Here is a 15,703-nt window from a genome sequence, read left to right as displayed (position 1 = left end):
TATTTAACTCTTGAGTCGTGCCATAAAGTGTAACACAAGGGAAAATCACTAAGCAGATAAAGAAGGACCCACAAACAGTTCCAAACGCTGTGCTAAATATTTAGATTATTGACTATATTCTCATAGCTTAATAAACCCACATATTTTAGGCTAATGTAAATGCTTATCTATCTCTTCTCTGCTATCTACATATCCTTGAGCAGACAGATGCCATAGGTATTTTCATTTTGTACCTCTGTGGGGAGGGTTGCCAAAGAGTCAACAAGAGCAGTTTTCCAAGTCTCAAAATTCCCCTAACCTGCATTATTTCCACTGTGATTTTAGCTCTCAGTCTCCCAGCCAGACTAAAACCAGCCAAATATTTAAATGTAAACTCCTCAAGATGCCTCATCTGTTATTTTCCAGTGAGGTGTGGAAATTAATAAACTCCTGTTTCTACTGGAGCCACGCAGAGAGAGAAAGCTTTCATATCCCAAGCCTCAGGCAAAGCCACCAGAGCAAGCTGGAATTACTAACAAAACCCATGGGCCAGGAGACAAGGTGGGGCAAGGAGATCAGAGCCCTCAATGCTCACTTTGATCCACACAGTCTAAGGTCAAAATTTATTTCCCCTGCTGTGCTGGACCCAAATGTCAGCAGATACTTTGGCATCGCTGGCACAACAGAATTTCACTTCTCTGCAGCTGCAGGATGGATTCTTGAAATGATTTGTCTCCCAGAGCAAGTGTAATTACCTTAATAGTCTTTAATGCCAGTGGGTGGTGAGGAAAGAATTCATCACCAGCACATATGGTGTTAGGAGATTTCTGTTAAAATGGTTTCTTTAGGAAGGCAACAGGAAATGGCATACAAAAATATACATAAATAGCATGCAAAACAAAAATAGGGTAAGAATGGAAGATGGAGAAGCAGAAATCTCTGACATCACTGGTGTGCTCATCATTTCCCAATGGATTATTTCTGATAAATCCCTTTGCCCATACCTCCCAAGTGATCAGTGTGCACTTTTTGGGATGACCTCACGTTGACCAACCCAGGATAGGAGAGAAGTGGCCAAAATCCTGCAACAGCAGCTGAGGCACCTTCCTTCAGCCAGGAAAAGAGCAGTGTGCAATGCCTCTGGCCTTCTCACCCTTGTGGTCTACACCTCAAGTTCTCAGTGTGGATCTGGAAAATAGTGATGATGCCCAAAAATACTGGGGCATAATCTCTCCACCACTTCCTTCATGGGAAGAAATGGATATATACACTGAAGGGTCAGAGACCAGCAGAGGTGATCTCTGGTAAGGACATGAACAGGTCCATTTCAGCTCCAAGTAATGAGCGAGCCAGCAATGTTAACTCCTCCTCCATTCCTCCCTAATGCAGAACATTTATCACTAAGTATAATAATAAAAAATAATAATTAATCCCACTGGTGCAGGAACAATGGAGGATCACAGATGTTAAAAACATCATCTTCCCCCCCAGGCTTGTTACACCTGCAAACATACCAAATTTAAAAACAATGATGGATAATATTAGGTCCTAAAAGACATTTTTTTTTTGTGATTCCATCTGCACAAAAATTAAGCATTGAGCAGGAATGAAGCACTGAGCAGGAAATTCACAGCCCTCTATTTTCCAATGGCACAGGAAAAAGATTAAACAGACTCAGCAGTGAAATGCTACCCAGGCCTGTCATTTGACCAGCAGGGAATTCTGATATTTACAGTGATGCTTCAGGTCTGAGCTTTCTACCTCACTCAGATCACATTCCTCCTGAACTGTCTGCCTTGCTCCCTCCAGCTGAAAGGGCAGTTGCTAATCTATTTATGCAGGGCTGACAATGAAGGCAACCAGATCTGCTCCAAGAGAAAACAGCAAAGGGCTTTTGGACTGGAAGCCCCTCTGTGGCACGCTGGATGCTGCTGGAAGGCATCTGCAGGGCTGGCTGTGCTTGCAGAGCTGCTGGGTGGGGATGGCTGGCTGCCTCCTGAGTGGGAGCCAGGCATCACCACGGCTGTCTGCTGCTAACCAGAGCAGAGCATCCTTCTGGGGCTCTTGTCAGGCTGAGCTGTGCACACCATTTATCCCTGCTGCAGCCTCCCAGGGGGTCTGCTGGGTGCTGAAAGGTCCTATGTGGGAATCCAGAGCTTCCCTCTGGCTGCTCTGGCAGGTCTGGGACCCTGGCAGGGGTCAGGAACCCCCCTGGACAGAGCCCCCAGAGACACTGTCTGTGAACTCTGCCCATGGAAAAGAGTTTTCAATCTTACAGGATGAATTACCAGCTCTGAGTGTTTGATATCAGTAATAATTAAGTGTGGCACGGGTGCAAAAGTAAAATTTTAGGATTCTAGATTAGGGGTCCAAAGGGGACAAGATGGAGGAAATTGGGTGTGCCTTGTCCTTTTTCTCCTTCTTCATGCCCTCCATGTTTCACTGTGGTGTTGGTATTTTTCTGTTGGTTCAGGCTGGGGACACACTGTTCAACGCAGGTGACAGATATTGGCACGATATTGTAAATGCAGCCCAGGGAGTTTCTGGTATTTAATGTTTGTCACATCCCACTGAAGGCAGAGCCCCACACGCTGCCCTGCAGGACAGAGCTGGGCAGGGCAGCAGAACATGTTAGAGATAAACAGAATAAACAACCTGGAAACCAGCACAGACCAATTATGGCTTCTGCTTTGGCAGTGGGGCTGATAGACAGAGACTTTCTACAATCCCAGAATCATCAAAACCTCAAATTCTGACACTCCTACAGAGCTGAGGGTGCCCAGAGAAAGGAGGGAAGGAAAAGAGCATGAGGCTCTGTTGCACGGCACTTCAGGTAGGTGTTCCTGTGCCTCCAGCTTCTTGTAGAGTCAGGATGACACCAAACATTTCAGAGAGGTCCAAGGAGCCCAACTCCTGCCTGCAGCTGCCACGAGCTCTTTGGACACCAGGTGCTGAGCAATACAACTCACCTTCTGCATGGCTCGAAGCTCCTGCACAACATTTCCTTAAGCAATACATTTAACTCAGCATTTTGATGTGTTGGTATCAAGGAATGGAACCCCAAACAGGACAGAAAAGGGCAGGGCAGGTGGGTACCTCTGGTTGTCAACAAAACCAAACTGCAGCAGGGCCCTGGCAAGCCCAGAAGTAACTTCATGCCAGAGAACATGAAATACAAATTCCACTTTAGCAATTACCCTCTGTCACAGGGGCTCCTGGCTGCTCAGTTGCAACTGCCATGTGTATGTCCAGTGTACAATTAATTTTGTGTGAGCTGCTGAGTTGCACAAGCGTAAAGAGAGGGGAAAATCCTTCTCAGAACTGGTCCTGTGTTCTCACAACTGGCTAACAATGGTTCTAAAACTCTAACAGTTGCCTGCAGCCAGCAGCTCCACAGATTACTTCCAAACTGTACACCCACATTTGCACACATCAGGCTTTTGGCATGGGACCTTAGTATTGTTAGTATCTCAAGTTCCTCTGAAGAAACTAGGCAAACCAGCAGATTTAGAAAATTAGTGGTGAATTTTGATCGGTTTTGCAGGTGTGAAGAAAACACAGAAAAAAAACCACTAAGAGGTGAATAAACTCCAGGCTGATACAAAAGAAAGCAAAGGGAACTTTCTACCATGTTGAAAAATTTCCTGCAGCTCCAGGAAAAGGCCTTAAATCTCCTAAGAGGAAGTTCTCTCCCCAGCAGTTTCAGACTTCTCAGGTAGTTCTGTTAAATGCTCTTTTAATACTTCCAAGTCTAACCACAGCCAGAATTTAACAAAACAGGCAGTATTCAAGGCATTAAAAAACAAAGAGGAGGGGAAAAATCAACACATTGGCTGAGATTTTCAGAGACCTCAAGAACAAACCCAGAAGTGAGCAAAAAGCCCTAATTCCTCCTTTCTGAAAGAACTGCAATTAATCACTAGTAGTAAAGAATTAAACAACACCTAGAATATTCTTTAGAAATGCTTATTCCAGGCAGGGGTGATATGGATATTCTGGGACTACTGTGCTGGGAATGGGAATAGGTGAGGTCATTGACTCCAAGGCCAACAGAAGCAGCCCATTACTGAGGAACCTGAATGTTATCAACAGAGTTTCTGCAGCCACATGTCTAAGCTGCTTTCAGGAACAGATTTTTGCTTCAGCACCTCTTCAAAACTTACTTTGGGTTGGAATCCTTGAGTGCTTAACCAAATCTGTGGGAAGCAACTAATTCCAGTTAAAATGGGAGCCCACTTCTAAAGAAGCCTTTTCAGTTGGGAATGAAGAATGAGTGAGATATTTGGTGTCTCTATTTCAGTCCATTCAGCCATGCCAAATAACAAAGGAGGTTTGGGGAAAAAGAAAAAAAATAAATCAGCCTTTATGAAAGAATTTTGAATGTCTGAATTACATCTAAAGCCAGTCTCACCTCACTTCCCATTGTGTATTACTGAGCCATCCCCAGCTTTATGAGGTATTGACAATCCAACTCTTCAGTATTATTTACCACTGCAAAGTCAGCAAGGGCTTTAACACCAGCTCAAACCACAGACTATAAATAAACAACTAGCAGACCATCTTAAGGCTGGGTGGAGTACTTTCCTTTCCCTCCCCAGCACCTCTCTCTATCCATCACTCCTATAGCCAGGGAAAAGGAATGCTTGGGATGCAGTGCAGACTTTGGATTTATGCAACAAGAACCCATAAGAGGTAACAATCCTGCCAACTCCTTGCAAATCTCTTCCTTTGGCCCACTGAACCCCTAACAGAAGCATCAGGAACCAAAAGTTCCTTGTTCTCACAAGGGAAAAAAAAAATTACTTTTTTCTTTTAAATTAAGTCATTTTTCACTTGTCTTGGCTACTTTTTCTCTTCACTGCAACCTTTTCACAAATTTGACTTCGTGGTAACTAGAACCCGTCAAGCAGTCACATTTCAGAAGTCTCTTGAAATCCACCTCCTTGGCAACCCAACAGCTCCCACTACTGACCTCCTAGACAGAAAATTGATGTACATGACCTTACCTGAGGCAGAGCAGGGAAGGCAATGGGTCATTTCAACCATTTCTTGGCCTGCATTTCATTTCTAGAGTTAATTTGATATCACACAGTATCAACAGATACTGGGAATTTCTTAATATCACCTTTCTTCACCCAAGCCAAGTGTTCTTGTAGGGAATACATATAAAAATAGGTACACAGAAGTTTAGTATTACCAGGTCCACTGTGTGAGCCCATGCCTTATTTCACTACATGGCTCCAAGCTCCAGTTAAAGATTTTAACTGGTTGCTATCATGGCACTAAGGCAGGGCCCACTTGTCTAAATACTAATTTTTTTAACCTCAAAAAAGCAGCCCTTACCTTTTCTCCGAATTTTGAGCTTAATCCCTTTGATCTCCATAAGGGTCTGTAAGCTAACACCATATCTAACAAGCTGCCTGTGGAACAACATGCCAGCCCAAAAATTTGACATGAGAGAACAGGACCTAGAAAGGCAAACCACTCTTCAATGCTCAAAACTACCTTATATTTGCACTGTGAAAATAAAAAGAATCAAAGTGTTTGATACAAGACAAACAGCATCTATAATTCACTAGCTAGGTCAAGGACACACTTGTTAAAGAAAATCATCTCAGAAAAATGTTTATCTCATGCCAGATCTTTTCTGTAAGAGGACCAGTAGGTAATTAAGGCTTTTTTTTTTTTCCAGCAAAGGGGACATCAGATTTTTTTTCCTTCAGCTCCTAAAGCAATGGTGTTCTTTCACTGATGCTGGAGCTGTTTCACTGTGACATGTTCCATATACAAATAGAACACAGCAGCTGCTCATGTCATTTTATGTGTTATCTTTTCCTTCAAGAAATCTGAGTCTGACTTGGTTTGCCCATCTGCTTAAAAAAAACCCCAACATAACTAACACCTATGACAAGAGTATCCCAAACATTCATTTTCCATGTTCCTGAAGGAAGATCTGCCTGGGATTTGAAGGACAAGCTCCACCTTTGCACTGCTGCTCTACAATTAACCCTATTCCCTTCTCTGCTTCAAGCAGCAGATCTGAAATACGATGGAAAATCCTTACATAAGTGATTGAAAAAAGCCACTGGACCTGTCTTCCACCTTACACACACTTCAGCTCCAACAAGGCTTCTGGGTCACAGGGTCACCAGTTTCCACCAGTGCAAGAAACAGTTTGGTCCTGGCCCAAATGCCTCTGTGTCAGAGAAGACAGAATGATTCCAGAACAACTCTATCAGCAGGTTGCAGCTGTGAGAAGGAAGATTTCATCTAGTCTGAACCCCACTGGACTTCTCCCAGCTGCATTTGTTTATTTAGGCACCAGCCAGAGATAAGAAGTCAAGTTTAAATCCTGAGTATTTCTATATAACCATAATGCAAAGGACCAAGGTATTTCCCCATGGTCCAGGCCAGCAATCAGTTCCTAGTCCATTAAATTCTCATCCACAACCTCCAGATATTTTATTGGCAGGTTGGTTCCACCTTAGGAATTACAGGAAATGGAAGGGATTGAGAAATGTAATGTAAATGAAAGGCACATGGCAGAGTTTTTGGAATTCATTGGAAAGATTCCAGGAGTGGCCCAGGTTCTCTGAGCTTACTTTCAATGTGGTGCAATGCTGTGTGATTCAGATTTGGAAAATGGCACCTATGAAACACCAGGATGAAGAGACAGGGGTTACTCACTCTTCAAAACAAACCATTTTATGAGCTTTTTGTCAGGGAGTGGGAATTAGAAGTATTGAGGACAAATCCTTCATGAAGAGAGGCAGCACTTCTCTCCAAGCAAGGACAGCACCATCATGGATGCACCTGGCTTCTCAAAGGGGATCAGATAGCATTTTATCACTTTCTGCCTGAACTCAGAAACTGAGTGCATATACACATGAAAGAATAATTTTGTTGTTGTTGTTGATTAATGTATTCATAATCTTTTAAATCCCACAGGAAAAGTGACCCAGATTTTTGCAAAATAGTCCCCATTAAAAAAAATAATCCCCAGCAACAGAGAAATCAGGAGCAGCATCTTAACACCCACTGCTCACCATCCACTCAAAAAAAATCCATCATAGGAAAAACGTGCAAAACTGTTCTAAGGAAAGATGGATCACAAGTTCAGCTTCAGCAGAGAAGCTGTTCTGTCCAGATTTCACAGTTTGAACATAAGCTTCTCTTGGATTCAAATCTCTTCCCCCACCCCAAGAAAAGGTCATAATCTCCATTATTTTTGCAAAGTTTCACAGCTTTATACATCAGGAAATGGATTAAGGAAAGACCCTCAGATTCCCTTGGCCTCCATAGTTTTGATACAATCAGAGCTGTTGAGAAGTTGCTCATCCCTTTGTTTCCTCCCTTTTTCTCTTTCTAGACTCAGAGAAGCATAATCCTGAATTGATAGCTTCTCCCAATGCTCAGGCCATGATTTATCAGTCCAGGAGGCTGCAGTGGAGAAGTAATTGCATTAGCACTGCCACTGATAAATAGTGCTTCCTTCAGACTTACGAGCCGCTGAGGGCTAATTACTCCTCAGATTCCAGATTCCGTTTGGCTTTAATCACAGGGTGAATCATCTCTTTCCAAACACGGCAGATATTAATGGTGGCACACTTATCCCAATTAATCTTCCATGGGGAAGGCCTTTTCTTTTAATTAAAGACACGAAAATGTGCAAAAATGACAAAAGAGCATGCGGCCAATAAGGACAAGAGTCAAAGCAGCGCAGAGGATGGTGAGGATTGTTTTCACCAGGAGATAATGTAATAAGCCATACTCATCCCTGGCATCTGGATCTGGACATTATTTAGCTGACACTTTGAGACAAATTCATCTTCAACAATTCAGCTAAGGGAAAGTGGTGTTGATGAAGGAAGTGAAGACCCATTCCAGCATCCTGGGCTCTGTGGCTCAGCCATTTATACTCAACCCCTTCCAAGACCTACTCAATAATGAAGATATGGAAAATATAGAGAATCAGCAAGTTATTGGGCAGGCTGCAAAAAACTCTTGCTGGCATCTCTCTAAACATAAGACAAAAATAAACAAACAGCAGAGCTTGAGACAAACTCGGAAGACTCAAATCAGAATCAGCAGAATCAAAATTTCCATCAAATCTGAGCAAAAAGTACTGTTTTACTAAATGCTCACTAGTTCTCGTGAGATACACTTTGAAATATTAAACAAGTTAATTGGATATCTCATATCAGCTCTGAAAAGTTTGCTTCTGGGAACATTGTTCACAAACACAAGTTCAATTGTCAGTCAGTCTGCAATGAACTGGTTGCTAACATGAGTTTCTTTCAAAGGCAAGCTTCACATAGGATTTCTGTGGACAATATCTGAAATATGTTCTGCGAAATATATGTCTCTGTAAATAATTGAGGATCCTGTCTGGGTGATGATGCTTTCCAGCATCAAGAATTCCTTTGAATTAGGAGTCTAGGGGAATCTATGCTCATGGCACAAACCCACTCTTGGGCAGACACAGCTTTCCTATCCTGTATCTCAGAGACAGGCTGTGGAGCAAAACAGCAAGAAGGGCAAGGACAACCCATCAGGCAGCCTTATTACATTATTTGGAGGCAGTTGTCAGATTGCTTGCCGCCCCAGAATGTTCAGTTGATAAATACTCATCCAGGGTCTGCACAGTGGGGCTACAAAGAGGCAATTATTCTCACAATGGGAAGCGATAAGAAGGTGGCATAAGATTTTCTTTGAAATTTCTCAGAACAGATCTACTGAGGAGCTGTTTTGCTCACAGAATCTCCAATAATTTCAAGGAGACCCTTGCAAAGTTCTGTCCCATGGGATTTCACCTAAGTCAGTACCTTTTGTCTTCCATATGCAAAAGGCAATTTGGGCTGCACGTGCTGACGCTGCTCTCACAGCTGCCAAACAGAAGAAAACCATGTTCAAAAGACCCTCTGAAAGGAGACCAAGATGCAAAACAGCTCTTTCCCTGACCTGGCATATTTCAAATATCAGAGCTTGAGTCCACCCTGAGGTTCATGGTGTTCCCAGGCACTGAGGAAATGCACCTACTGGCACATTAAGTGGGACTGCAGTCAATACCTCTAAAGTGCCTGTTTATGCTGCAGCAGAGAGCTGATAAACAGCCTTGCTTCTAGTTTCTCTTAATTTAGAATTCATTACGTCTCTCTTTCAATGAAAGATAAACCAATAGCTGCCCTTGACAGCTGTTTTCTTTGGGGTCATTCTCTCTATCCACCCATCTACTCTTTCTTCAGGGGGTTTTTGCTCACTGTAATGCTAGCTCTATCAATTTCATTCAATTCTTCCAACACAATCTACAGGGACTGAGCAGAACAGCAAAGCCAAATGTATTTAACCATTTGGGTGCCAAGCATCAGAGTGAATTATGATAGCTAAAGGAAATGTGGCAACAGCAAGAGCTCTATCACAATAAGGAGCATGAGTAAATGAGAAGATGATGCCAAAAGGTGAGACACTCAGCAGGATGCCAGCTGGATTGACTTAAGAGGCTTTATTTTAGCTCAGCTAGTATTGCACCTGGCTGCAAGCTCTGCCAGGGTCTCAGCCTGGAAATTCAGTCGTGTTAGTGAGCCAGATATACACACAGGACACATCCAGCCTTTTTAGAGTGATGATTGCTTTCCAGGGCTCTAATCTATACTCAGAAAAGGACAGATATGACTGCTCAAAGGGCCTGAGAAGTCCCTGTTAGATCAGTGGTTCATTTCTCCAGCATCAACCATAGAAAATGCTGTTGACAGAATATGAAGCCTGTGTGATCCCTTCCTCAGCAGATTCCTCCAACACCCACAGTCATTGCACAAGGGACTTGGAAGAAAACATCCCTGCCTACTCCTTTTAGTATCCATTCAGAGAGCAGTTACTTATGAAATTCAGAGAGCAGTTACTTATGCAATTATCCTTCTCAAGCCTGCTGAGGTTGCTCAAAAAGCTGCTCAGGTGGGAAGCTTATAAAAGAAGGTAAAGATGAGAACAAATAGGGTAGTGGAAGATGAGCAGCTTAAACTACACCATTCTCACTAATAGCTCAGTAGTACAGTGAAACATTTCCTGGTGCCAAAGTCTGGAAAAATAGAGTGATATTGTCCCAGGGGCCTGCTGAGGATTTAGTGTGTTCATTCCTATGATGGCACCACACAGCTAAGACATTTAGACTATAAATACCTCAAAGAGGAAGCAGGGGCAGTATCTTTCATATTGGTCCCTTGTGAAAAATTCAGTGATATTCTTGGTAGAACTTTTCATGACACTGTAAGAATGAAGTGACTCCTTGCTTTAGGAGCAGCCTGTACTACCCAAAACTTTCTCACATTGGTCCTCATCCACTTGTTTAGCATCACAAAAGATGGGATCCAAAAGAAATCCTCCAATTACTTCTTTCCTGTTCACAGCTGAGTTTATTTCTGCTCATATGCTGTGGTCAGCATTTGCTCACTGAAGCTTCAAAATCTTCTATCTGCAAAACCCACAGTTAGCAAAAGGTAAACTACCATAAATTAGTGCAGAATGGCAAGAACAATATTGACTAATCTTAGATGGTCAAAGTCTCAAAATGCTGATAGCAGCAATAGAACTGAATTAGGTTTTTAAGTAATCAGAAAACAAAGTGAGCATCAAAAGGCTTCCAACTACTCCAGGACTTAAAAGTAGGCTAGGTCTTACAACTTGTTATTCTTCAAGCTGAAGAGAATTCAATGAAACCACTATAGGCTTTTTAAACTGTTTTGTCAGGGACATCCCAGAACTCCCTCCTGTCATTCCTGTAACAGTTTATTCAAGCATTTTTCTTCTGTCTGGTTGACTTAGACTGTCTGATACTGGCTCAGTTCCCAGGCCACACAATTCAGAAGTTTACAGGGACATGGTGGACTCCAAAAAGCCATTCCATGATTTTGCACCAACAATTCCATGAAAAGTCTTCAATGTCAAGGGGTAGGGGCCAAAGAAAACTATGAGAGCAACCTCTGAGCTAATCCTGGTAAAGTTTCTGTGGCAGCTCTGTCCCTGCAAATTAATGTCTGAACATCAATTGCCTGATCTGGGGCCATCAGCCAGAAATTGTGGCCAGAGGTCAGTGGGAAAGAGAAAACAATCCTTTCTGCCCTACCACTGTCTGTGCACCTTTGGATTCACCTATAACATTACCAAACTGGAGATACTGGTCAAAAAAATATCTTTCCCCCCTCCATCCTGTCCCCCAAAAACTGAAAGAAATGCCACCGAATTTTAGAATTGGGGACGATGTGTCAAATCCATCTCTGCAAAGCAAAATCCTGCTACCAGCAAGCAACATGTGGGGAAAATGAAACACAAAATAAGCCAAACCTGCCCACTCCCTCCACCAAAAGGAAGCAGCTACTGTTTCTATGGTGAGTGGGAGAGACATCTGTCTCAGCATGGCACTGGAAGGAGCCCACATCCCCTGGCAGCAGAGTCTTCCTCTCTCCTCAGCTGTAATAAAAAACCACCTCTCCCTCTCTCCTTACCAACCTCTCATTAAAGGTTCAGATGATCCCCAAGCAGAGATGTAATTAGGATCCAGCTCCTGGGAATTGCTATCAGTTTGCTCACACTGGCTGGGAAATGCCTGAACATTTCCATCCACCTGCAAGGCTACGATAGAATTTCCAGTGGCTTCTGCCACTCTGCTGCATGGTGGCTCCCAGAGCAAGGGAGAAATCCTGCCTGCAAATCCTCAGCACAGCCCAGCTCCCACTGCTCTCCTGATAATACAAACTGCCAGCCAGCAGTTTTAATTGAAAAAGCAGCTATAGTGGAATAAAGTTGATATTAACCCATTGAGTCACCCTGCCAAATTTCCCCACAGAAATAAACTTGTGCAGAACCTCCTTTCATTATCAAGTGCCAAAAAAAAAGAAAAAAAGAAAAAAAGAAAAAAAAAGAAAAAAAGAGAAAAAGAAAAAAAAAGAAAAAAAGAAAAAAAGAAAAAAAGAAAAAAAGAAAAAAAGAAAAAAAGAAAAAAAGAAAAAAAGAAAAAAAGAAAAAAAGAAAAAAAGAAAAAAAGAAAAAAAGAAAAAAAGAAAAACCACCAGCAAGAACAAAAAAAAAAAAAAAAAAACAAAAACAACAACAACCAACATTTCACCATGTAAATAATCACAATACTGCAAAGAAAACATTTCTTTTTTAAAGGCAGGTGGTGAATAGTAACAAGAGCTCAAGGAGAATTCTTCAACCCTCCTCAGTCACCCAGATGGAACAAGCCTGGAGAGCAGAAAGCTTTTCTTTCCTTTAAAGCCAGGCTCTGTGTGACCTCAGTCATGTCCTTTTGCCTTCTGGACCTCTCTCTCCACCCAATGATTCAGGAATGGTTGTTCAGACAAAGGTCCCAATGTGCTTTCAGAAATACCACATCAAATGCTCAAATCATTAAGGGGGAAAAAAAAGCTCCGGTGCTGTTTGTCAGAGATCTAACCAGTTCACACTGCAGTTCCCTTCTGGTCTGTTAATCTGTTTTTTCTTCCCATTAAAAAGGAAAATGCATTCGCCCATGTGTCTAATGCAGCACCATTGTTGGGAACTGGGAGCCCTGATGTTCTCCAGCTGTGACATTTTGCTCTCATGGCATGGATTTCATTCTTAGTTTCGTTTATCTTTGAGTCCTTGTGTCAGCTTTATTCCTCATGTTACTCCACGAGCCTGTCCTGTTATTTATATTCTCTTGTGATCAACTGCTGCTCTGTACCACACTGCTACACAAAGGTTTCTTTGTTTTGAAAGGGTGGGCTGACCTGTCCTGAAATCCACACAATGAGGAATATCCAGAAATAATGATGACACTCACCCTAGTTCAAAATAAAATTCTGTAAAATGCTCAATAATGCTTTTTTTTTTTTTTTTTTTTTTTTTTTTTTTTTACATTAGACAGAACCTTGGCCTTCCCATCAAATTTTAAGCTAAAGTGAGAAAAGTGTGTACCACTCTGCCATGGATCCATCCCCAAGATTGTGTAGAAAACTGACCTACAAAGGCTACAGATCTTTTCTTTAAGGATAATTTTTTTAGTTAAAAAAGAGATAGAATGTGTCCCAGCATTGCAGGGGGTGAAGAAATGAAGCCACAAGGATGAAATAAAGGTGGTGACATTTAGTCTGAGGATTGAGCCAGAGCTCAGGATGGGAAGGTCTCCTTGCTTATGGACCAGTGCAATTTCCATTACTATGAACATTTTAAACCAAACTGCATGAGGTATTAAAGAAAGCAAGATTAGAAAAAGCTCAGAGGGCAGAGAACTGACCCAGTTCATGCCTTTCCTTTGAAACATTCATAATTAGCTTTTCCCTTTGCCCTATTATCCTTCATTTTATTATTTTGAACCATCACAGCTATATTCTTCTCACTCTTTCCTCTGAGCACAATTAAACTCTAAGAAAACTTTCACATTAACATGAAATTAACAAAAAAAATCATAATTAAAAAAAAAAATCCACAGTATCTACCTGTGCTGCCCTCACTTGCTTTCTCTGCTCCAGCAGGTAGAAAACCACTGAGTTCAAACTGACAGTCAAGATGTTTTCAGCTTTTATGAATTACATCTTTAATTTCAGCTGCATCTAGGTTCAAAGAAACATCAGATCTCCATCTGTATTTTACATCTCAGCTTCAAACAAGAGCTCTGGGTTAGGGTGAGCAGACCCTTGCTCTGTCTTTTTTGCAGGTATTTCTCAGGGCATCAAAGTTTCATTTGAAGAGTTACCTCGGAGTCAAGAAATATATTGCTTATGGATCTCCAGGGAAAATGACACGAGTGAAAGTTATTAAGTGCACAGCCTCAATATTTGTCCAGCCCTTCCCGAAGAGGCACGAGACAGGGCTACTCACGTCCCAAGCAATGAGTGGTCAATCATTTTAAAGCCTGAGGGGGAGCAAAAGCACCAGGTGTGCTCTTCAACACGGTGTGTTCATGGCAGCAGCACAACAAAGGGAATATTTGCTGCCAGCATCAGTTCATGCACTGGGCACATCTCTCCCCATCTCCACAAAGCCAGGTTCTGAGGTTTATTGCACCTTAAAAGAAAGGTCAGAGCTAGAATTGGAAAACCTGGGGACCTTTACCAGCTGCTAGATGTGCCTGAACTGCCAAACCCAAATTCTTCTCCGGCTGTAGGAGGTGAGCAGAAATCCTGCATTGCATAATTCCAGTCAGGCAACAAACATGGTGTTTCAGTAGGATTTCTCAAGTCTAACAGCTTTAAACACACACTCCCATCCCTCCCCACAGTCCCCCAAAATGCAAACCTGCTTGTCATTGTCTCAGTAGCAGCATGACCTTGCTCAGGAGAATTTTGCTAAGCCATGGCTAGAAAAGATGTTGTTGGCATCACCATACATCAGTGGGCCCAGGTTCAGGGGCTGCACAAAGTCTGAAATTCCAGATGTTTTGGAGATATTTTTGATTTTTTTTTTTTTCTATTCAGGAGGCAACAGGCACATGGATGACAAACCTGGCACTAAAAACACAGCTTAGAAAGCAGGAGAGTGGAAAGCTGGTTGGAAATTTTAGCCATTTGGGCATTTATCACACCCCTAGTTGGTTGCTGGCAGGTTGTCAGCAGAATACAGAAGTACACAGCGGATTATTTTCAACCAGCTTATTTTTGCAGTCAGGAGAGGACAAGCTTGACAATTAACAGCAATCATGCTCAGAACAGATACCAGCAAATTAACTCTGCTTTTCCTCCTTGCCATGCATTGCATCCTAAGGTCTGTGAGCACAAGCAGAGAATAAAGTGGATGCTGAAGGGAAAAACACAAGGTCTCATTTTCAAAGCTGTAAGGAGATCTGTAGGAAAGGGAGGATAAAATATTTCAAGCTAACTACAGCAGGGAAATGGCATGAGCCATAGCAAGGCTGCTGCTAACAGGGAATTTATTTAGAACTTATGAGATCTGGGAAGTCTGCTTCTTTTCCTAGTGGATTTTTGGGTTCTCAGCCTTTCATTTTATGTTTAAATGCCTTTTTTTCCCCCTCCTTTTCAGTGTTCCTTCATAGCCAGGTTCTGTCAGAGTTATTCTATCTGATTGGTAGGTAAGTGTTTAGAATTTCCTTGAAAAATTCTTCATTTAATTAATGGAGTGCAGGGAGCCATTACAGGGGAAGAGGGCAGAGGAGGTAGAATTTTTTCTTCACCATCAGGGCTCACAGAACAAATTCTTGAGCTTTAAAGGAAGACACATCCACAGCTGTGCACCACAAAAAACACAGATTTTGTTCCATTGAGCTCAAAGAATGATCAGCTCCTCCTTCTCAGTTCACCAGCACAACTCTGCAGCTCTTATGGGACAGCTCTCCCTGCCCCAAATGCCCCAACACAGCCCCAAATATTTGAGGGCTTCAGGCAGACAGTGGGAGAAAAAACTGCAGCACCAACAGTGCCCAGTCCTGGCAGACATAGCTAGGAGGCAGGTCTTTAAAAAACAGAAAATCAAAGGGATTGCAGTCCATAGAAAACTTTCAATGCAAATTATTAAGGGAAAAACAAAAACAAAAACAAGAAAAAAAAAAATAAACAAACCAAACCCACAATGTCCTTGAACCTGATTTTAAGCAGGCTCTGGCCATTTCCCCAGCAAGGACTTCATACCCCTGCAAGTGAAATTCCTTTACAAGCTTAGGCAAACTGCTATTCCTTATCACCACCAATATCCATTCCCAGCACGCAGCTCTTTTCACTAGTGTCACTGCAGAAAA

The sequence above is a fragment of the Lonchura striata genome, chromosome 11 (assembly GCF_046129695.1).
Source record: "Lonchura striata isolate bLonStr1 chromosome 11, bLonStr1.mat, whole genome shotgun sequence".
Lineage (NCBI taxonomy): Eukaryota > Metazoa > Chordata > Aves > Passeriformes > Estrildidae > Lonchura > Lonchura striata.
This window is presented reverse-complemented; position numbering follows the sequence as displayed.